The sequence below is a fragment of the Mauremys mutica genome, chromosome 9 (genome assembly GCF_020497125.1).
Source record: "Mauremys mutica isolate MM-2020 ecotype Southern chromosome 9, ASM2049712v1, whole genome shotgun sequence".
Taxonomy (NCBI): Eukaryota; Metazoa; Chordata; order Testudines; family Geoemydidae; genus Mauremys; species Mauremys mutica.
This window is the reverse complement of record NC_059080.1, coordinates 58,934,773-58,957,481: the sequence shown is the minus strand read 5'-3', so window position 1 is coordinate 58,957,481 and position 22,709 is coordinate 58,934,773.

Here is a 22,709-nt window from a genome sequence, read left to right as displayed (position 1 = left end):
TTGCAGTCTCACCAGGATGTGCGTATGTGCTTTTTATTAGCATTACTCGGAGTTGCACAAGCATTTTAGGGGAATGACAGTGCGCCTTTCAACATGGCCCTGAGCCTGGTAAAGTGACTTCCATGTGTGCAAAGTGCAACTAAGTGCTACCTCTCTGGTTTTACACCCACTTTGCACAGTTTGCAAACTGGTAAATAGTTCCAAAAGATCAAGGCAGTGGAAAATTGGGCCCTACATCTCTCCTGGATTGACATCACCATAAATGACACCAGGATTTGGCCATAAACTGTTTTAATCATCCTAATTTCTCTCCAATGTGGCTGCATTGATAGCACAACACCCCAGTTTAGACTCACAACACTGAAGTAAGATGAGCTTGAATTGGCGCAGTGTCTCTATTAGGGGTTGCATCATTGGTATAGTCACATCAGTGTAAACTTGTCTAGTCTAAACAAGCCCTAAGCAAGTGGGTTCATGCAAACGTCCACAGGTGGAGATGTGGAGTTTGAATATCCATCACACTGCACCCTGTGGCGTCAGAGACACCTGTACAGATTGTGACTATGCATGCGGGAGTCTTTGCAGGATTAGGCTGTACTCGTCCAGAGATTGTCACAGTTCATGTTCTAGTATAAACACTCACATGTGTTAAACAAGTAACTTCAATGACAATATTTTGGATCAAATTTTTCACTGCATTACGCACTGTCCTAACTCTGCTCCCATTGAAGTCAATGAGTTGGACCAATGCTGAGCACTTTTGAAAATCCCACTCTTTTTTAATCCCTATCTCTGATCGACAGTTTTCCTGATACTTAATATCAATCCCATTCCAAACTCATGGGGTGCCATAGAGCTAAATTAATATTTACATAGTGCTTTGAAATCCTGTGATAAGAGTCACCATATGAATGCTTATTTCTCTTATGTTGCCCATAATTTATGTTCAGCCAGCACAATGAGATTCTGACTCATTGTTCCAGATATAACCTTACCTAAAAAGGATTGAATATTTTCATGAACTCTAGTATGCATTTACTATACAGAATGCTAATTAAAGCAAGTTAATGAAATATAAGAAACAATTAGTTGTGGTTTTTAAACTGTTTATCACCAAACAATAAAAATGTAGAAACAATGATAAATACCGTTTACAAAGACTGCTTTTCATGACCGTCTCATTGTGTAGCTTTGTAGTGAGGAAAAACAGTCAATTTATCTCTGTCTACACCTTTGACTTTTAGCCATCCTAGGATGTTTACAAGTTAAAATATAAAACTAAGTCTTTGTCTGTAAAATAAAAGCATTTTTTCTAGGTATTCTGCATAGTGGAATTTGTTTTGGTTTTGTTCAGGGATTTTTATAAAATAGGTTTTTGCATCCTCTGTCGAATTCAGGTTTCCGTGGTTTGTAACAGACAAATGGATATAAACCATAGCCAGGACACTGAGGAATATCTTCTTAACCACACAGCACTGGGCTAACTCTGTTCTTACTGAAGTAAATGGAAAAGCTAGCCCTTGACATGAATGGTAGCAGAAATTAGAACAGCACTGTTTGCACTTGAAAATTCCATCCTGAGATATAAAAAATAAAGTGTACTAGTGGCCAGTAATCTAAAGCCAATAGAACAGGAACCTCACATTACAATCTGAAGATGATATTGATAGCTTTCTAAGAGAACTTCCTGATGTTATTGGCTCAAGTTATTTTAACAATGTAACTTGATATTGCTATGATTGACTTTATGCACATCTTACTTTAGATTAAGGGAAACAAGGAACAAAAATAGAGGGCCTGATTCTCCATTGCTGTGCACCTGGTGCAGCCACTTGGTGCACACGTATGTAAAGTGCTATAAACAGGCTCAACAGCTGAGCGGGAGTAGCAAAGGACCTGTTGGCAGCTCCCAGATAGTGGGCCTGGGTCTGTAGCTGACCCCAGCCCTGGTGTAGTTTAGTGTCATCTTAAAACTAAGGAGATGGGAATTCAAAAGAGGGTGTTCTACATTATCTCAGCTCGTAACTGCCCCTCCCCTCCCCCCAGCAACTGCTGAAGTGCAACAATTTGTAGACCTTCCTCCTGGTCATCCCCCTACACTGGGGCCAGGAACAGGGATGGTGAAGAGCCAGACAACTCTGCATCTCTTATGTATTTTCCACTTGCCAACAGCTTTCCAGCTCCTCATCCAAAGGAGACAGTGGTAGAGAGGATCTAGCCCCAAGTGGAGACTTCTGACCTGCTATCATTTTACATCACATTTTACTCACTGTGCATGAGTGTAAATGACTCCAAGGTGTAGGGCAACAGAATCAGGCCCATGATCTAAATCAAACTAAAGAGGACACAGACTCTGTTTCATAAGGACATCCCAAAGTCCAGCACTGCTCAGATGTTGACAAAAGCCCATCCAGTCACTAATAATGTAAGACAGCAGGAGCACGTTCCTGGTGGTGGTTTGACCTCAGTGGCTGAGAACAGGTGTCCAGAAAAGGAACACTCTGACCAGCACTTCAGTGTTATATCGTTATAGCATCACTCTCCTCACCACAGCATGAGTCAATAAGACCCTTAATAATGGGACAGATGCTACACTGCACAGGAAAACCCCAGAGCCACCTCTAATCCTGTCTTCACTGTGTGGTCATCAGCCCTTCTGTAACAGGCAAGGGGCTCAGCCCCCCAAGCTCTTCATGAGACTGATGAGGATCTTGAAAGGACAATGCAACCCCACAGCTTCCCAGACCACTCCTTTCCCATAGCAGCATGGCATCTCAACTCTTTTCGAGCAACCTCCCAGGTGCAGAGGAGTTATATCTGGTGACAACAAAAATCACTTCCAAAGAAAATGCCCACAACTGTAAGCACCCACACAGCTCAAGTTCCAGCCATGGCTCCTTTGTTTACCAGTGACCATACCCTGCCTGGAACGTTGTACAGCGTACAGACATCTAATGGCTGAATAATATATTGACGTAAAACTCATCAGTCTTTTCTGCCACCCTCAGCACTTACTCCTGTCAATGCCATGCAGCATGTTCACTTTTGAATGTTATGACCTGTCTCTCAATATTAACATGATATAAATGTGGGCGTGGGGCGGTGGTTTTAGTAATGATTACCCTCTGCTAGAGAAAGAGAAGGTGGGTGAGGTAATATCTTTTATTGGATCAACTTCTGTTAGTGGAAGCTCGGAGGAGCTTGAAAGCTTGTCTCTTTCACCAGCAGAAGTTGGTCCAATACAAGATATCACCTCACCTGCCTTGTCTCTCTAACATCCTCGGATCAACACAGCTACAATGCCACTACACTCTACTAGTCATTTCACAAAAGAAAAATCTCTCTTACCTCATATCCTCTGCATAAAAACATCTTCTTTAAGCAACTGCTGAACACAGACCAGACACAGTGCTTGCCACAGCTCAGATGCAAAATGGTGCTAGCCAACTGTTTTGTAATCAGCTGGATGTAGGTGAAGTTGCAGAGTGGATGCAATCTGTTCAAGGCAATATATCACCTCATTTGAGATCAGCAGTCAAAACAATACTTGGAGATCAAAGATGATCTGTAATTTTATAGGATAAGAGCACTGCTCCAGGACCAATAGTAGCATCTGCTAGAAGCCATGAAAACAGCAATACAGTAGTTATTTGAACCCATGTTTTATATGGCAAATGAAAGAAATATTATCATCCCTAGTTTTATGCATCCCTGTTCCTCTTGGGTCAGACCCTCCAGCTGCCATAAATTGGTACAGCTCCTTTGAAATCAATAAAGCTGCACCCATTTACACCAGGTGAAGATCGGGCCCTTTATATGGAATCCAGTTGCTTAGGTGTGAGTCGCTGCTGGTGCGCCCCCTTGTGATGAGGCTGGTATAACAAGCTCTCCACCACCACCACTGCCCTAGCCCTGCAGCCGTCTGCATCCTCTCCTGACTTAGCTTCAGTTACCCTAGAATGGGTGACCTGGCCAGAGAGCTAATAAAAAAAAGTCTAATATACGTACATCTGGTCTTTGGCCCCCAACTTAGGGGCCTGTGGTCCTTACACTCTTAGACAAATCATTTACAAGATACAGGTGAAATTCATCCCTTGTGTGTATAAATATTTGTATTTCATCAGCAGCTGGAGGCCCCACTGTGTCAGGCTGTGTACAGACATAGTAAGACTATCCCACCCTGATCCAAAGAGTTTAAAAACTAAATCAGCAAGACAGATTAAGGCTGTATTATCCGATTTATAGTTAGGAAATAGACACAGGTTAAGTGACTTGCCCAAGACTACGCAGAAAGTCTGGTGCAGAGCTTGGAATTGAACTCAATCTCACAAATTCCAGACTACTGCCTTCTCCCCACAATAGCCTCTCCTGCCCGTGAGAGTTACAGCCCCTCACCTCAGGGGTTGAATGGCCCTGAAGACGTATGTAGCAAGTGAAACAGAATCCTAAAGTCTGGACTTCAGAGGCTGGCTGACAAATAGAGGACATGAGTGTATGTTTTTTAAATGTGTTGCTTCTATTTTGATAGAGTTAAGGATCTTGATCCTTTTTTTTCTCAATTACTTTAAAAGCATTTCAGTTTAGCTTTACATAGACTGGTGTAGCAATACCTATTAGAGCAGTTGCTCGATTATAGGAACACCAGCTCAAAGAATGTATTAAAATACATCTTCCAATGACAATTCACTCTTTAATCACACTTACCTTGTATGATATCTCACTAGAAAATCTGATTTGTAATGTTTTCCATGTTTTATCTTAAACTCCTCTGTGTTCGGACCTTTGATGTTTCAGCTCAGCTTCCACAGTGCACAACTTAAACCTGATCAACGCCATTCTGCTTAAGATAGTGACTATTTTCCCTTCTTGTATCTGCTTCATGTCGCTCAAAGCTTACACGAACACACGTTGACACCATTACTCACATTTCCTACCTGTCTCTGTCCCTTACTCATGGAGTAAGGCACTGTTCAATGTTAACATGGACTTTCATGTGGACGAATATAGTGGATCAGTAACGTGAAGCTACGGTACATGCTGCTTTTGTTTGTCATGGATATATGCTATTTTCTAGCCATTTCTTCAAGGGCAACCAGGCTTTGGACATTTTATGTTCGCTACAGCCACGTAGACGATTGTGACCCATATTTCACCTCTGTTCATTGCTGGAAGCCTCTGCTTCAAACAATAGAAATTCAATGCAGTACAATACCAGACTGCAACAGAATGAAATTAACGCTTTGAAAGAGGCTTTCAAAGCAAGTTAACACTGGATGCCATTCAAATCCCTCCTAAAGACAACTTCTCCACTAAGCATATACCACAAACAAGAGTGAGTTAAATCAGTTTCTAGATTATGCTCTGTTCTTTGATGCCCTTTATAGCAGCCTCCCTTTCCTCTTTCACATTCTTGCCATTATAATTTCTTTTCCACACAATCATATTATTACAGAACTTTCCCAATTCCTCTCATGCAATTTATCATTCCCTTGTCACTGGTACTGTATACAGTATGCACCCAGGGCAATAACAGCATTCTAGACTGAACACCAGCAAACTCCTTTGTTCTTTTCACTCAAATACTGATCTATGTTTACACACTATTCCCTTTCCATTTCATCAGTGTCATATGCACTATATCACTTCTCTGAGAGGGATCCTACGCTTGAAGACGCCTATGTGTATACGGCAGAATGCATTCAGTTGCCGGAGATGAATTACACACCACGTCCATTAGGTATAAGAATTTATTTTTTTACAAGACATTTGTATGCAGCTTTGACTGATGCCTGGAATAGATTGGACAAATGGTGTAGTTTGATTTGGGGTTAGGGAGCTTTAACAATTTTACTCTCTGCAGCCAAAGTCCCCATAAATTCCTCCTGAATTTTTTATGGTGTTTATTTGAATATTTAATAGTAGTTGATGGAACATTGTTTTATAACTTACCTACTTGACTTAGTGGCTTGAGGTTTTATTTTGGGTAGTATACAGTTTGTAATCTTGTTTTTGCATTAAGCTGCTTCACTGAAGAAATGAAGATGTATTTCAATTGCAACAGCCTGGAGTGGGAATCATGTTTCATTTTTTCCCCTTTTTTTAAACTTCAGTATTTTCAAGCAACTCGGCAGCTTATTTATCTGTCTGTAACTGGAAACAGCCTCTGATAGACAAAGAATAATCCTTCTAAACAATATTAAAGTATCAACCTTGATATTAAAGGTTAAACTATAAACCATGTATAAACCCTTGTATAACAATTCATAAAACCATTTGATATAATGATCTGGCAAGTGTCCAAAAGGTTCCTGCAACCAAGTATAATTAATAATGCATTTAACTATCACATGCTACTCATGTCTAGTGACTAGGCACTGGACTGGGAGTCAGAGGAGCTCAGTTCTGTTCCTTGCTCTGCAGCTGACCTGCTGTGAGACCTTGACCAAGTCCCTTCACCTTTGTGCCTCTGCTTCTTGGGCCACTGCTTGTCTTGTCTGTTTAGAGTGTAGACTTCTGGCTCAGTCTCGCACTCTATGTACAAAGCAGAGTACAGTGGAAGCCCAATTTGAGCTGGGTGCTACTTCAGCTCTTTCTTTGTATGTTTGTTCAGCTCTATGAACCACCATGCCAGAGGGAAGTAGCACAGGAAAACTGAGTGAAACAGATTTTTAAAGTCAGATTATAAACCATTACTATTAAACAATCACATAGCGAGAGCATAAAGACTTTCTTGTAACAAATATAAATTACCACATCTAATTGGCGGGACTCCTCCCTCCCCCCTCTCCTGTTCGTCTCCTCACACTTCCTCCTTTGTCCTCACTCATTGTTGGCAAGAAACAATTTGCCTCAGATTCTGCAAGCTGGTCTGTGTGGCTGGTCCAAGGGTCTGTGCGAGTGGGCTCTGACAGGATCAGCGTTCCCTGAGCTTTACAGGGTAGGGAACATGCCTTCTAGCTGCTCTGTAACTGCTTGCTGTTCTTTAGGTGCTGCATTATGAAGGTAACTGGCAGTAACTCCACAGTTGGGGATGTTTTCTAAGAGAGACTTAAAAGAGGGCATAAATTCCTATTTTTCTCTAAAAGTAGATGGACTATTGGTGTGAAATTTCACACTAGGCTAGTTTTTATGTCCTTCAAATTTTCTCTGTCATTTGTTCAGTTTATCTTCTTTGAATTTGGCCTCTAGCAGTCCTACATTTTATTGTTGACCGATATTGCTTTAAAAAGCTCTGTATCTACGCAGCTCTTAAGAGGTGGATCCTGAGTAGATCTGTGACAATAGCTGTAGCTCTTTTCAAGTTGGATTTAGGGTCATTTTAGACATTTGTTTTTAACGGAAGACGTATGCTGTGCACCCAGGGCCGATTGAGGGAACAGCAAATGTATTCACACTTGATGTGGGGTAGCTAGGTGGAGTCACATGAAACCTGGTGCCAGAAACTACATTGCTCTGGCATTCTGAAAGGGGCTTTAGAGCTGCAGGCCAGGGCCTCGGGGCCCCCTTAGCCCAGGGCCCTGCAGCCCCAAACCCCTGCATTCTGGGTGGCCCTGCCTGCTGGGGGGGGGGGCAGCTCCCACAATTGCGGCTCCCAGAATTGCGGCCATGAGGGTGGTGCTGTGCTGCGCAGAGCCACCTGCACACGCCCTGCACCAAACAGGAGCTGCCCCAGGTAAGTGCTCTGCACCTCCAGCCTGCCCCAGCCCTGAGCCTCCTCCTGCACCCCCTCCCTGAGCACCATCCCACACTCTAACTCCCTCCCAGAACCCGCACCCCCAGCCCTGAGCCCCAGGAGGAGAATGGAGAAAAAAATGAAAAACGGAGGGGAGGGGTGAGATAAGAGAGAATTCTCCCCCCAGGGAAGGGTCCAAAATGAAGCGATGCATCTCCGCTCCTCCCTCTCCCTCCCAGAAAGTCCTAAGTGCTGCCAAAGAGCTGTTTGGCGGCAGGGAAGCGCTGGGAGGAAGGGGGAGGAGCGGGGACACGGCGTGGTCTGGGGAGGAGGTGGAGTGGGGGTGGGAAGAGGCGGGCCTGGAGTGGAGTGGAGCGGGGATGGGAAGAGGCAGGCCTGGAGCATCCCCCGGCACAGTCAGCACCTGTTCTTCTGGGGGGAAGCTGCTGCGGTGCAAGGTGCTTCCTAGTGTCCTTGCCTGCCTCATTGTCTGCAGTGGGCTGTGCCTGTGTGGGCTAAGCCAGGGGCACCTCCCCACCACAGTACAGCACTGTACAGAATATAATGCCTTTTGTCTGCCCCCCCAAAAAGTCCTTGCAACCTAACCCCCTGCATTTACATTAAATCTTATGGGAAAATTGGATTCGTTTAACATTGTTTCACTTAAAGTTACATTTTTCAGGAACATAACTACTACATGAAGTGAGGAGTTACTGTACATTTTCTGAAAGCAAATTCTGAACTCAAACTAAAGCAGGAAATCTGATTTTAAAAAATAATCAACCAGTGAGTACACAAACAAAGCTATGTTACCTGTAGGACTGATTTTCTACGGCCCATATTCTCATTTACACGTCAGTAAAATTGGTGGGCAGCATTCTGCACCTGCCTTGCTCAGGTGTAAACAACGAGGAAGCAGAGAATCAGGCCTCAAGAATTAATTGTGGAAAACATAGGCCCAGACCCACAAAGGTTTATAGGCTCCTAAATTCCTTTGATTGAAATGATTTCACCTCCTTTGTGGATCTTGGCCTGACTGAATAATCTTGCATAACACATCAACTAGAGAAAATCAGAAGCTTCGTGTAGGCAAACTTCAGCTAGAAACCAGGTGAAATTCATCAAATTATTCACTGAATTATTTGCCAAGCTCTACAGTTTTCTCAGCTCTGTGCAGTATGTCACCAGGAGACAGTAAGAAATGAAACCCCTCTCCTGCTGTTTATAAACTTCCCCTCCAAAAGTGACAGTTTTGTTTACATCAGTTATGTGCAAAAAATATATCTTTGTGGCTGCCTGTCCTTATAATGCATTATCTGCATTACTGACACTGTTCATTGCTTTTCCCATCTGGTGACACTATGGAAAAATCATTTAATTAGGCTGACTGAAGCATAAAAATCAATCTTTAGAGAAGCATAAGTTAAAACCTGATGCTACTTTTTGCTCTTCTTGGTACGTAAGCACTTACAGAGTAGCTGCTTGAGTCCTTGATCTTTCAGGGAAGCTTTACTGCACTGCAGTGTCCTAGTCCCAGTTATATAATGTTTACTTGTGAAGCATGCACTTGAAATAACTTTTTGGATTGTGATCTTTGTCATGCCACATAGAGAGATGGCAAGATGCAGATTTCATGCTTATGTCTAATGTTGCAGCCCTGTTGGAATTCAAATCAAGAGATATCTAGTAGATGAAAGGCTGCAAAATCAGGTCCCTTTTAGATGGCAGTGGGATGCAGGTTGTACCTTGAGTATTTTGTGTAACTGGGTTGTCACTCAACAGAGGTTATCACTTGCTTAATGAGGGCAAATGGGGATCAGGACCCCAGTGTTCTATTGCATTATATGAACATCCACCCACCCCTGCCCCAGAGCACACATTCTAAGGCTATGTCACTGCAATCAGAGATGTGATTGCAGCTGGGGTGGGCATACCAGGGCTACCTTTATTCTAGCTTGCATGGCTAAAAATAGCAATGGAGCTGCGGTGGCATAGACCTAGTGTGGGCTAGGAATGCGAGTATGTACTCAGGGTTACGGGTGGCCTGTGCTGAAGCCTGTGCTGCTGCACCTTCACTGCTATTTTTAGCCCTGTAAACTAGACTAAAGGTAGCACAGTTGTGCCCACTGAAGCTGCAGCAAAGCCATACTCTGATAGTATGACAAAAAGCACGAGGTCAATACACTGAGAAATGAGAGGTGAAGGGAGGGGAGGGGAAACAGGGTAACAGACAGGTGTTCTCAAACTAGTAGTCACTGTAGTCTTGCCCCTTGCAGGTTGAAGACTACTGAGGCTGTGCTCTTATATCACAAAGAAGGGCTTTAGCCTGGGTCTTTCCGTATTCTAGGGAGATGCAGTTTGGCGAGAATGTGAAGACTGGTCTACACTGGGAGCTTACAGCAGCAGAGCTACATCGCTCAGGGATGTGAAGCATCCACGCCTCTGAGAGAAACAACCAACCAGCCCCCCTGTGTAGACAATGCTAGGTCAGCGGAAGAATTCGTCCGTCAGCCTAGCCACTGCCTCTCGGGGAGGTGGATTAACTACAGCAATAGGAGAACCCCTACCGCTGCTGTCATGAGCGTCTACATTGACGTGCTACAGCTGTGCTGCTGCAACGTTTTAAGCATCAACATGCCCTGATTCTATGAGTAAGGCATGTAGTGGAGACCGCACCAGCGCAGACCAACCATGGAGATGGACAGCTAGTGAGGCAGCTGACATTAGGGCCAGCCTTCCACAAGCTGGTGTTGCACTCAAGCATTCATCGTGCTTAACCCTTTCAACAGCCAAAACAGCCAATACTGGAAATAGTCAAACACCCAACACTCTTCCAGTGTATACAACAAGGTACTGACCGATCAAGCACTTTGGGGGAGGACAACTTGAAGGAAGGTGGTGCTATCTTATGCCACTGGAAAGGATACCAGGGTAAGCCCATGAGTAAGAGATGGGAGGGATTCTCCTACCTGAAAGACAATGATTTCACCCTCAATTTCTTCAGTAAGGTATGGCACTCTTTGGGAAAATAGAATGCGTATTGTTGTTGGTTCTTTGTGTAATAGGACTTGATGCTTCAATGTGTTGAGCACTCTGGCCTTAGTCGAGTAACTCAGCCCCTACAATGGCAAATGAACATTATAGTGCATGGTCTGGGGTGTGCAGCATGGAATTCTGATCAGCACCTGGACCCTGCTTTGGACTCTACTCGGTAACAGGGTGTACAGGGTTACTGCAGCTGCTGAGCTATCCAATCGTTACATTTCAGTGACTTATCAAATTCCATCAAGCCAAACCTGCTTCTGTCATTTCCTCATTAGATAAGAAGAAAATCTCACTGACTTTCCTAAGCTCTCATCCTAATATTATTTCATATTCTAGAGTAAGTTGTTGGATAAACCTGGACTACGACTGTACATATTTCTCATTAGGCTAGCAATCTGTTTTCCTAGTGTTTCTCCATGGTGGTGATTAGAATTTGACACTGCTGTAGCTGCTGCATATCACCAAGTAAATTTAAAAGTCATCCCTACTAAAAGACTGTTGTGCATATCCATGTAATCTTGTTTCTTTGATTATCATGCCTGTATAATGCAATTGTAACCTTCATGTTATGTTTACTTGATATGAAGAGGATCCTATTTAGCACTTGTATAGTATCTTACATGTGTTAATCCAATCATATACTTCCCTTAATGCAAGGATAGACTAATAAGCCTTACCTGCCCTTCTGTTCTATCATTAAGTAATTAAGGTTTGATTTTTAAATGAGTGGCCCTTGCAACATTTTTTTTTACATTTTTTCCACATTGTTTCAGCCATTAGCCAGTGAATTCCTGCCCCAAAGCAGATCCTGAAGTAGAATCTCTGAGCTCTGTTAGCAGCACACAGGCCAGTTATGGCATGACTAATAGTGTTATGAAGAAGTAGTAACATGGAGTTTGGAATCTTCCATGGACCATGTTCTGGGTAATAGGACAGGACTCCATTTTTATTAAACTAAACTGGATCTTTATTAAATCAACTATTTACAGAGCTGCTGCAGCCTAGCATTCTAGCCATGTGTGTGCAGACTGACTTCCTGTTGACTCTTCCTTCCTACAGATAATGCTCCTACCTTCATGGAACATGGAGGTAGGAGCATTGTGGAATGAAAGGTCTATTCAATATGTCCTTGTGAAGCCTGAAACCACTTCAGTCCTCTGATTCTGATTCTACCTTCTCTCCAAGAGAGTAACTGCAACTGGACTTATTAAAACTAAGCAGGTGATCATCCCTTGATCAAGTTTGTGTGACATATTTTATATGCAGCATGCTGATTTTAATTCTGCTATTCCTCCCATTGTGCAGGCAACTCTACCCATTGGGTACATGCTGAGCAGGCTCTGCAGGTCCAGTTCAGACCATAAACATGTCACAAAGCCGGTGGAATTTATCATTTCACTTCCAGTTCCTGCAGCTCCCCTCCTTCTCCACTGACATCCAACTCCCGCTTTCATTTAAAATAAAAATAAGCAGCTGTTTCTGGCACAAATTTGTATCCCTTATAGCACAAACTCATTGAACTGCATCAGTAAAAGTACACATCAAGTATTTTTTTCCCTTGTCTTTTCAAAGTTCTAAAATCCATACATATCCATGTTTATTTTGTGAGAGAAACTGGACACAGTCCAAGTGAATGGTCACTATTGTGGGGTCACAAGGGTGCTGAGGGACATCACACTGTTTCTTTTGATATAGTACTTTGTGGTGCACCGTGCATCTGGTGCAGTGCTTAAGGTGCTTTGGCTGTTAGGCCCTACAGGGTCCAGCACCTAGTGGGTTCTAATAAGCACTCAGCACAGCTGCTTCAACATCCAGCTGTTCTGGAACCTTGGCCCTGCAGTCAGCAGAGATTCAGACAAACTCAGCACACTTTCCTCTCCTGACCCATGGCTGATTCATCACACTAGTTCAACTAGGTTCTTCAATACTCTTGCTCTTCAGTGAAAAGCTCCACCTCAGGCTCTGGTCTCCTAAGGGCTTTCTGCTTTTCCCTGTGCTTCAGGCTCAAGTGGAGTCAGAATCAAGACAATTACTTAAGGGAAGGGACTGGATCCCTTTCTCTGAGGAAGAGCTGGCCTAAGCTGCAGACTCTCCATCAAAAACTTTCCTCAGAGATCAAAGGTTTGGTTTTTTTACAAGAAAATGTCTGAATTTCCCAAACAGCCTATGACTGAATTGTCTTAAAACTTATTACAACATGGAGAGATTCAATGAAACCAAAGATTAGAGGTATGAAAATATGCCTAGGTCTGGCACGCCCTTGCCTTGCCCACGTGGTCTGTGAACCCTGAAGATGCAGTAGAGAAATAAGGAAAAGTTCTGACATTTGAGTTTTGTGTCCCCAGTTGTCCAATCTGTCAAGCTTCCAGGATCGAAGGACATCCCCTCAAGTCTGTTATCTGTCTAACAACCTCTGAGTCAGATTCCTGTGTCAGTCTTTCCTATGTCCCTGCAAAATCCTCCTCCATGCCCTTGAAGAGTCTATATTAGACTCTTTTGGGAAATATCTCACTCTGCTATCACAGATGCAGCTGCGCTGCTGGGGCAGTGCAATACTAGTGTAGACAGTGCACCAGTGTTTCCTCATTGTACCATCTATCCTGTACCCAGGCCTACACAACATGGGGGCAAAAGTGCCACCTGAGGTTTGTTCTGGTGCCTGGGGGTTACAGCTCCCTCTGGCAGCAAGGAGGAGCAACTACCAGGAATGTCTTGCTTGGCTCTACAGCTCTGTTCATCCTCAGCTCCTCAGTAACCTGACTCCTGTGAGGTTCAGTTGGTATATAAGAGCACTGCGGGGAACCGATCATGCTCAATGCAGACAATCTTTTCTGTTTCTATCCTTCCCCCACCCTGCAGTGTATTCTGTATCTCCTTCCTCTGAAGCATCAGGGACGGGGAGGGTTAGGGCTCTGAGATGGCACCAAGCACTCTGAGGTGCTTGCCTGTCTTGCGCTGGCTCAGGGTCTAACTGATCACCCTATGTGACGTCAGGAAGGAATTTCCCCCAAAATCAGACTGGCAGTGACCTTGGGGGGGGGCACAGTGGGGGTTTGCCTTCCTCTGCAGCATGTGAGTGTGGGTCACTTGCCAGGAGTAGCTGGGTGCAGCTCACTCCATTTCCTTGCCACTGTAGGGGTCCTGAGTGCTGGTGCATCTTACTCTCTCCTACTCTTTGCCGGTGGAACATAACAGTCCAGTCTCCTGTAGGTTGTAATACTTAGGTCTTATTTGGGCTGATGGGGTTAGTGTGGAGGTGTTGACGGCCTGAGATATCTGAAAGGTTAGATCGGATGATCCGGTGGTCCCTTCTGGCCTTCACCTAGGACTCTAAAGTTTCTCCCCACCCCCTTCCCCTGAACCCAGCCAGGAGTTAGAGGACAAAAATGAGTTACCTTCAGGGGACCCCTGAGATCTGGACCCAAGCCATCTGTGCTGGAATCTTCATGATGCTCTCCAGCTCTCATAGCCATGGTAGGACCATTAATGTTGCTCTTCTCTGCCTCCAGCAGGGAATCAAAGGATACAGTGAGAGTCAACTTTGCTTATAGGCAACATTAATTTTGTTTTTGCTGAGGATGGGTGAGGGTGCTGCATGTTGCTTAGTGAGGATTTTCTGGTTCCTATGCCATCTCCCGCTGGACGCATTAACTTTTCTGTGGAGGGGAAGAAGGTGTTTATGTAGAAAGAATGTCGTGTGTACTTTTCCACTCTTCATACAGCCTCACCAAGAGTGTTAGCTTCTCCCGCTTTCTACACTGCAGATTATCTGTACACTTGCTGCAAAGCAGGTATAAACTTGTGAGGATACCAAAAATCAGGCTTTAGTAAATTTAGAAGCACAACTTGCTGAAGGATGGTTATGCATGACTCAACACACACATCTAAGAATTAGCATGCTCTGTCTTAAGGTCTATATTTAGAGAAGCTGGCATAAGGAAATTGCACAGGCAAATTTGTACAGTTTGTGAGCTCAGACCTAATTCTGTGTTTGCAGCTCACTAGCTTCTACTCTAGAATTTGCCAAAGATATTCAAACAGATTCCGGGGAAGACTTCCACATACATGCACACAAAATGTTTGTATCAAGACTTTCAATGTCAACTGTGGTTTAGTGAGCAGATTAAAGATTTATTGGTGCAACAAAGTGCCATGACAGAAGCATACAAAGCTGTTTTTTCAAAGACTCCATACAACTGTAAATGAAACAAAATGAGACAAATGACCCACACTGCAGAGAAATATACTGACAGCAGGGGCATAATGCTGGCAATACATTTCAGTTATTAAAGAAAAGATGAAATAGTCTTAACATTTTTCTTACAAAAACACAGAAACCTCAAGTATTTTTCTTCTAATGGGGTCTTTTTTCCCCCATTTGATACAAAGCTTAAACAAACAAACTGCAAATAAACACAAGTTTCAACAACATCTGAATGTGTAACTGTCAGCACAAATAGATTGCTATGGTCCTTCCCCGCATTCTCCTCCCCCCTCAAAAATTTTGGATTGTACAGACAAATCTGTTACAGAAGCAAATGGGTAACAGGTGCAAGCCTGCAGCAACAAGTAAGTTTTGGTGAGTCTAGAGTTCCTGAAAGTTGCCAGATTAGAGATGAATTTTCATGACACTAACTACAGGGAACAATCTATTCCAAGGTCATACTCTACTAGCAATAAGCCACTCCAGGGAGTAAACGGGTAGGCTGCTAGCACACTTCTTGAGAGAATTGAAGGCACTTGGGTTCGCACTGCACAGCCAAAGAATGCAGAATAAACTATTAGGCTTCAATCCTGCAAAGAAGTGCCTAACTTAATGCACTTGAGTACTCCCAGTGAAGTCAATGGGACTGGAGCACATGCTTAGGTGATTCGCTGAATCAGGGCCTTAATGCATGACCTACCATACACATTGCTATAACCTGTGCCAGGGTAGGAAGTTCGTGTCCTGAGCTCTAGTACAGTAACTCCTTGCTTAACGTTGTAGTTATGGTCCTCAAAAATGTGACTTTAAGTGAAGCGATGTTAAGCTAATCCAATTTCCCCATAAGAATTAATGTAAATAGGAGGGGTTAGGTTCCAGGGAAATTTTTTTCACCAGCCAAAAGACTATATTACATATATTATATATACACACACACACACATACATACACACACACAGAGAATAAGTTTTAAACAAACAATTTAATACAGTACACAGCAATGATGATTGTGAAGCTTGGTTGAGGTGGTGAAGTTAGAGGGTGAAAGCAGGAGGGATATTTCCCAGGGAATGTTTTACTGCTAAATGATGAACTAGCATTTGGCTGAGCCCTCAAGGGTTAATACATTGTTGTTAATGTAGCCTCACACTCTACAAGGCAGCACAAATGGAGGGAGGGGAGACAGCACGGCAGACAGAGACAGAGACACACACTCTGTGTTTGTGTGAGAGAGAGAGATGCTCATTGTCTCTTTAAATATGCTGACCCCACTCTAAGTACATTGCCTTTTAAAATAGATTGCAAGTTGAGACAGCAGCTGCTGCCAGCAAACTCCCTCTATCCTGAGCCCTGTTGTGTCCCCCCACCCCCCTGCTCTATGGAGATGGGGTAAGCGAGGGGCAGGAGCAGGGGGACACCCTGACATTAGCTTCCCTCTCTCCTTCCCCCCTGCACAGCAAGCAGGAGGTTCCTGGGAGCAGCTCCAAGGCACATGGCAGTGGGGGGAGGGACAGCTGAACTGCCCGGCAATTGATAGCCTGCTGGGCGGCTGCCACACAGGGAACTTAGGGGAGCGGGGAGCTGATGGGGGGCTGCCAGGGGGCTGCCGGACCACCCTGGTTCCAAGCCCCCACCAGCTAGCTCCAACAGGCTGCAAGCAGTGGACAAAGCAGGCGGCTGCCAAACAACGTTATAAGGGAGCATTGCACAACTTTAAATGAGCATGTTTTCTAATTGATCAGCAACATAACAACTTTAACCAGGATGACTTTAAGTGAGGAGTTACTGTACCTAGAACCCTACTTTCTTCTCCCACAGTGACCCAGTCAGCTGAGACCACCACATTCAAAGAGCCAGACAATGAACCATTGCAGCTCCTGGCCTCTAGCCTCAAGAGGCCTCTCCAGAAAAGCTTCCCTTTGCAGTCAAGTGCAGTTCACATTCCAGAAGGTCTGACACTGCCATACTTACCTCCCCTAAGAAAGCATGACCTTCCACATCAGCAAAAGGCAGAAGAGGTTTTCTCTGGTTCATTTGTCTGCTACTTCCCAGCACGTCAAACTTGACTTTAGACCCAGTGGAATGGGACTTCATACCTACAGACAGCAAGGTATATTACAAGATAATAGAATTCTGGGCTGCTGTGTCACTGCAAGAGTGTTTATTACTGTTAGACCATGATGTGGCCGTTGGCCTTAGCCAATGAGAACAAGAAATGTATTTCTTAAGAATAGAATTCACTTCATTTTAGAGCAGCTGCTGATCTTTCTTTCAGAAGAAGAAAATTTGCATTGTTATGTTAATTTAAATTGCCTGATGAATCTGTAATGGTAACCTTACCACACAATCCACAGCACCTAATTCTTTGAACTTTATAGTCTTATTAAAATAGTTGGGTACTTGTGAAAACTTTTTATTCTTCCTGGTAATGAATGTGAGATGGCCAATGTGCATTTCGCCAAGCTGATGGCATTCTAAGCCTAGAGACAATCATGCATTACTAATAAGGGTACTGCAGAAAATTACTTTTAAAGCTCTTACTGTCAGTTTAAGATTATAAATCAAGCCCAGAGCAGAGACGTTTGCTTTAGATCTGTTAAACTGGTTTCCACAATGGCAACCTGACCAAACAAACTGGAAAACAAAAATCCTCATATATAGAGTAAAAACTTTGTGAGAACAGAAATATTGCTCGGTATATATACTCAATCCTGACCCTGTTTGAAGAATTAAATAATTGATTAAGGGATATATTAAAGGTAGTCTCTCTACTCCCTAATGATACTACCTAGCAAAAAAAGTATTTTGCTGCTTTTACAACTCAGTCTCCTTACTTGTTCTTCTATGGAAGAGACCAAATTAAATAGCAAGTTTGCAGTATGCAAACAACTGAATTGACAGCTGCTTTTGTTTTGTATCCTACCTGATTGCATTGCTGCCTCTTTACAGAAAGCTCTGGAAATTAAGGACCAGGTTTTGCAAAGAGCTCAGCGCCAAACTTTCAAGTGCATGGACTGCAATGCTGCCTGGCCCTAGTGCAGCCGCATGAAGGGAATCTACTCACATCCATCCCTGTAATGGCACCAAGACCTGGTCTACACAGAGATTGTCTACTGGTACTACAACTGACAGTTAGGGGTGTGTCTTTCTTGCCAAAATAGTTATACTCATACAACCCCTAGTATAAACAATTATATCAATGTAAAGATGCCTTATGCTGGTATAACTTCATCAACAGTGGGGGATGTACCACTTTTACTATACTGGTATAACATGTGTCTGGCTATGTCTACACTACGAGTTAGGGGTCTGATTCCCTTGCCTGTGTACACGTAGCTGTCATTAAGCTTATGCTAGTCTAAGTAGCAGTGTAACAGCAGTGGTGGCAATGGAGGCCTGGCTGATCCATGTGGAGTACAAACCCCCCTGAAACCACTGGGTACGTACTCAGCTGTGCCCCCACAGCCCCATTACCTGTGCTACTGTAGCTACACTGCTATTTATCCTCGCACTAGCTCAATGAAAACTAGCATGAGCATGTGTACATGATTGGGGGAAGCACATCCCTACCTCATTATGTACATAGCCCTGTGTGTGTGCATAGCCTGAATGGAGGAGTGCATTGCAGTACATGTAACATATCTGGACTGTAGTGAAACATGACTGCAATTCCTTTGTTCTTACTGGAACTGTTAGTTACAGTTGGCTTGGATTGAAGTCAAGTGGACTGAAACTTGAGAACAACACTAAACAAATGACAATGAATTAGCAGAAATAGAACGAGTTGAAGTTTTCCAAATTGACAAAAATTGGGTGGAGGGGGAGAATTGAGACCTTCACATACATTTTTCTTGTTTTTCCTCAGCCAGTTCTAGAGCTAGTCAAATTTTGTTTTGAGAAGTAAGATCACTGAACGTGTTTGTGAATTCTTGTTTTCCTTTTCTAACCAGCACTAAACAAGTGTTGACAAGCCTTTTCGGAAATCCTTTCAACCTGTCTTCTTGAAGACTGGAGAAATTTCTTAGAAGGAAAGATTAAGATATGTATAGCTTCATCAAAAGATGATGAGGGAGGAAGAGCATAGCTGAAGCATTTAAAACCATGATGGAGGAATTATTTAAGATGCTTCAAAGGGTATAACTAGCAATAAGAAAATGTAGGCTGAATAGTAAGCAAAGCTTCATGATAAATGAGATGTATTCAGCTCTCGCTCAATGAAACTCTTAGGAGCTCCATCAGCTGAGATCTTTGAACAAACTGGACAAAATTCTAGGGCACAATCTTGCATTGGTAGGGAAGAGTAACTATTTCACCGATCCTTTTCCATTACTAATTTCTATTTCTCTGCAGCATTTTTTGAGACAATTAAGGTGCCCATTTACTCTGGGCTGGAAATCCTCTATTTCTTCGGTACACTGTTCATAGCTTGCAGCAGAAATGCAAAGTGATACATGGTTATGAAGTGGTGACGTAGCAATGACAGACTCCATCTCTAGTGACATCCTGCCTGCCTCTTGATTTAAAACATGTAATTGCTCTGCCATTATGATACTTTTCAGTATATGGCATTTTATACCTCAACAGAATCTTCATCTCTAACTCAAGTAGTTTGGAGTTTGTAACATCCTCCCTCATACTCAAGTTTTTATACTACGCTCATCAGGCAGACTCAGAGTGCCTCAGGGATCAATCCAATGCTCAAGACTTCTCACTTCTCATTAATTTCAGTGGGCTTTGGATCAGGCTCACAGAGAGTATCTGTGCCTGTACTTCAATTTCTGGTGTGGCATTGTACTGATAATCTTGCACACCTACTTGTAGAGGTTTTAAAAAAAATCTTGCTAACATGGTTTAGTACAGAGTTACCAAACATTTTTGGGAGGCATGGCCTCTTCTCCATGGGAGTCACATAAGATCCCCACCCTCCCCATTACCACTGGTCTGGGGCAGAAGGTAACTCACCAAAGGCAGTACATGGGTAATGCTGGGGTGGCAGCAGGATCTGGCTGACTCCACCCCTCAGAAGCCCATGGCAATGTAGCATGCAGCAGGTTGGGGCTCCTTGCGCTCCCTTACCCATGCCCAAAGCCTCTTGCTCCCACAGGCTCTGTAGGGTGGAAAGTACACAGGGCTACAGCCAGGTGAGTATCCAGGACAGGGCATGCAGGGAGTCCCTAGCAGTCTGGGAAGGGAGGAGGTGGAGAGCAGCTGGCTGCTGCTGGGGTGGAGTGGGGCAGGGCAGGGCTGCAATCCCTGACTTCTGACCACTTGGGATTCCCTGTGCACTGTCCACGCTGCTGCCTTGGCCCAGCCCTTACCTGCCTGATGACTTTGTTGGGGAAGCACACCTTGCAGTTTGAAAATCAATGATCCAGTGATTTGTGGTGCACTAACATTGTCATTGTTTCTTTTGGTTGGTTTTTTTTAATGTGCTAGCTAGTAAGCCTGCTGCTGGGAGAAGTGATACTTGTATGTTAATATCATTTTTCAAAGCCTCCCAGCTAGCTACTAAGTCTGCTGTGAAAAGTGATATCAACAAGCATACAAATGTCACTTTTCACAGCAGATTTACTCAGTCCTGGCAAGACGAGGGACAAATTAAGCCATGGATAAAAAGAGCAATATTAAGCTAAGTGTTAATTATTGCAGCAAATGCTGAAGATTCACTCTGCTCTGCAGGTAGGGAAGTGGGAGTGGCTCTTTAGACAGAGGAAACTGGAGTTCAGGACAGAAGTGGCTGCAGACGAACAATACATGTATGGATAGGCTGAGATTTTGTTGAAGTTACCAAGCTAATGAGGGACCAAGCTTGGATTAAATCACAAGCCTGAGCCTCAGATGGTGTAAATCAGCAGATCTATTGACTTCAATGGGTCTATACCAATTCACACCAGCTGATGTTCTGACCCAGCATGTGTAGATGCTGTTCAAAGAAGGGTGAGAATGGAGCTGCACACTTACAAAGAGGCTACTGGGTAATGTACCTAGGCTGGCAAAATTGGCATGACAAACATGGCCAGAGTGGTATAACATGCCATATGTCATGAAATGGGGCATAGAAAAAAGTTTTGTTCTACTCTATTCCCAGAGAATTATTTTCTCAAACACCTACTACTAGTGCTAGCTGCAAACAAAGCATTCCATCTTGCATACTTTGAGATCTTTGATGTCAATGCCATACTTCATAGTGTTCAGTAGGTGAAGGATTGAGTTCTTTCTTGTGAGCTGAAGCATAAATGTTTCTTGCTTTGAGGATTTAAGGTAAGGCATGAGATACATTACCCATGGTCTTTTACATTCCAAAGCAATTTAAGAATTTTCTTAATTTAAATTTGATAATACCCCAATTTCTCTTTCTAATGAGCTTGATTTAAATCTTAATAATCTTGTTTTAGAAAAAAAGAAATCAGGAAATATAGCAAAGACTATAGCAGCTGTTCAGATCCAAAAGGTTATCACTAATAAGCTGTGGAAAAAGCAATTTAACACCATTTCTCGCGACCATGACAAATATGACAGGTTTACAAATTAAACACATTGGAAGCCTAATGTTAACATCCATGTTCTGTCAGGTCCGCCTGTGACTAATCTGAAATGTAGCTTTGATTGCTGTGACTAATAAATAACCCTGCTTAATAAACTTTATCTTATAATTATTGCAGTGCGAGCAGGATCCTAATTACAACTATTCCCATGTCTCATTTTTCAGCGAGTGATGGGCAATACCTCAAAGGGCTTATTTAAGGCAAAGATGTAACCCAATGTCCTAAACTCAGAACTGAACTGCAGGATTCCTCACCCCAATCAGGTTTATGGGGATTATGCTTGAGCTCAGCGATTTGACCCAGCTGTGTTGGGTCTGGCTCCAAGTTCTGACTTGGAAACACATCCAGCAAAGGTCAGGCCTATAGTTCAAAGAACGTGTAATGAAAGTAATAAATGCATTGCTCCAAGCAGAAGAACAGTTGACCAGGAAACAAAAGAGGGTTACGTGTTGATGGGTGGCCAGTGCTGGAGATTAGCACTGTAGTACATTTATAAAAACTTGTATTTTAAGGCAGTGGTTCTCAACTGGAGGTACACAGAGGTCTTCCAGGGGACTAGATATTTGCCTAGTTTTACAACAGGCTACATAAAAACACTAGCAAAGTCAGTACAAACTAAAATTCCATACAGACAATGACTTGTTTATACTGCTCTCTATGTACACTGAAGTGTAAGTACAATATTTATATTCCAATGGATTCATTTTATAATTATATGGTAAAAATGAGAAAGTCAGCAATTTTTCAGTAATAGTGTGCTGTGACACTTCTGTATTTTATGTTTGATTTTTTTAAGCAAGTAGTTTTTAAATAGGTGAAACTGGGGGTGGGGGGAGAGGGGATGCAAGACAAAAATCAGCCTCCCAAAAGGGGTACAGTAATCTGAAAAGATTGAGGACCAGTTTTATGGTGATTTTCCTTTTCTTCTTTCAAAAAGCTCACCCAGTGGGATAGAACCGAGTTGATACTACAGAGCTAATCTGCGGGAGCTGCACCACAATGGTCCTTGTACCTCAACTCTCTAAGGTATCTGCTATTGAGCAGCAGACAGTACAAATCACGACCATTATACTGGCACATGTGTTAGGATCACAAGGTTGCAATAAGAGCAGCTAGGACTGTTAGAGTCTTCCTAATTTTGTAAGCTAAAACATAAAATAATTAGTTCCCAATAACATGGTGATTAAGAGAATTGGCCTCTGCAAGGGATAGAGACTGTAGCAACAGGGGCGGCTCTAGCCAT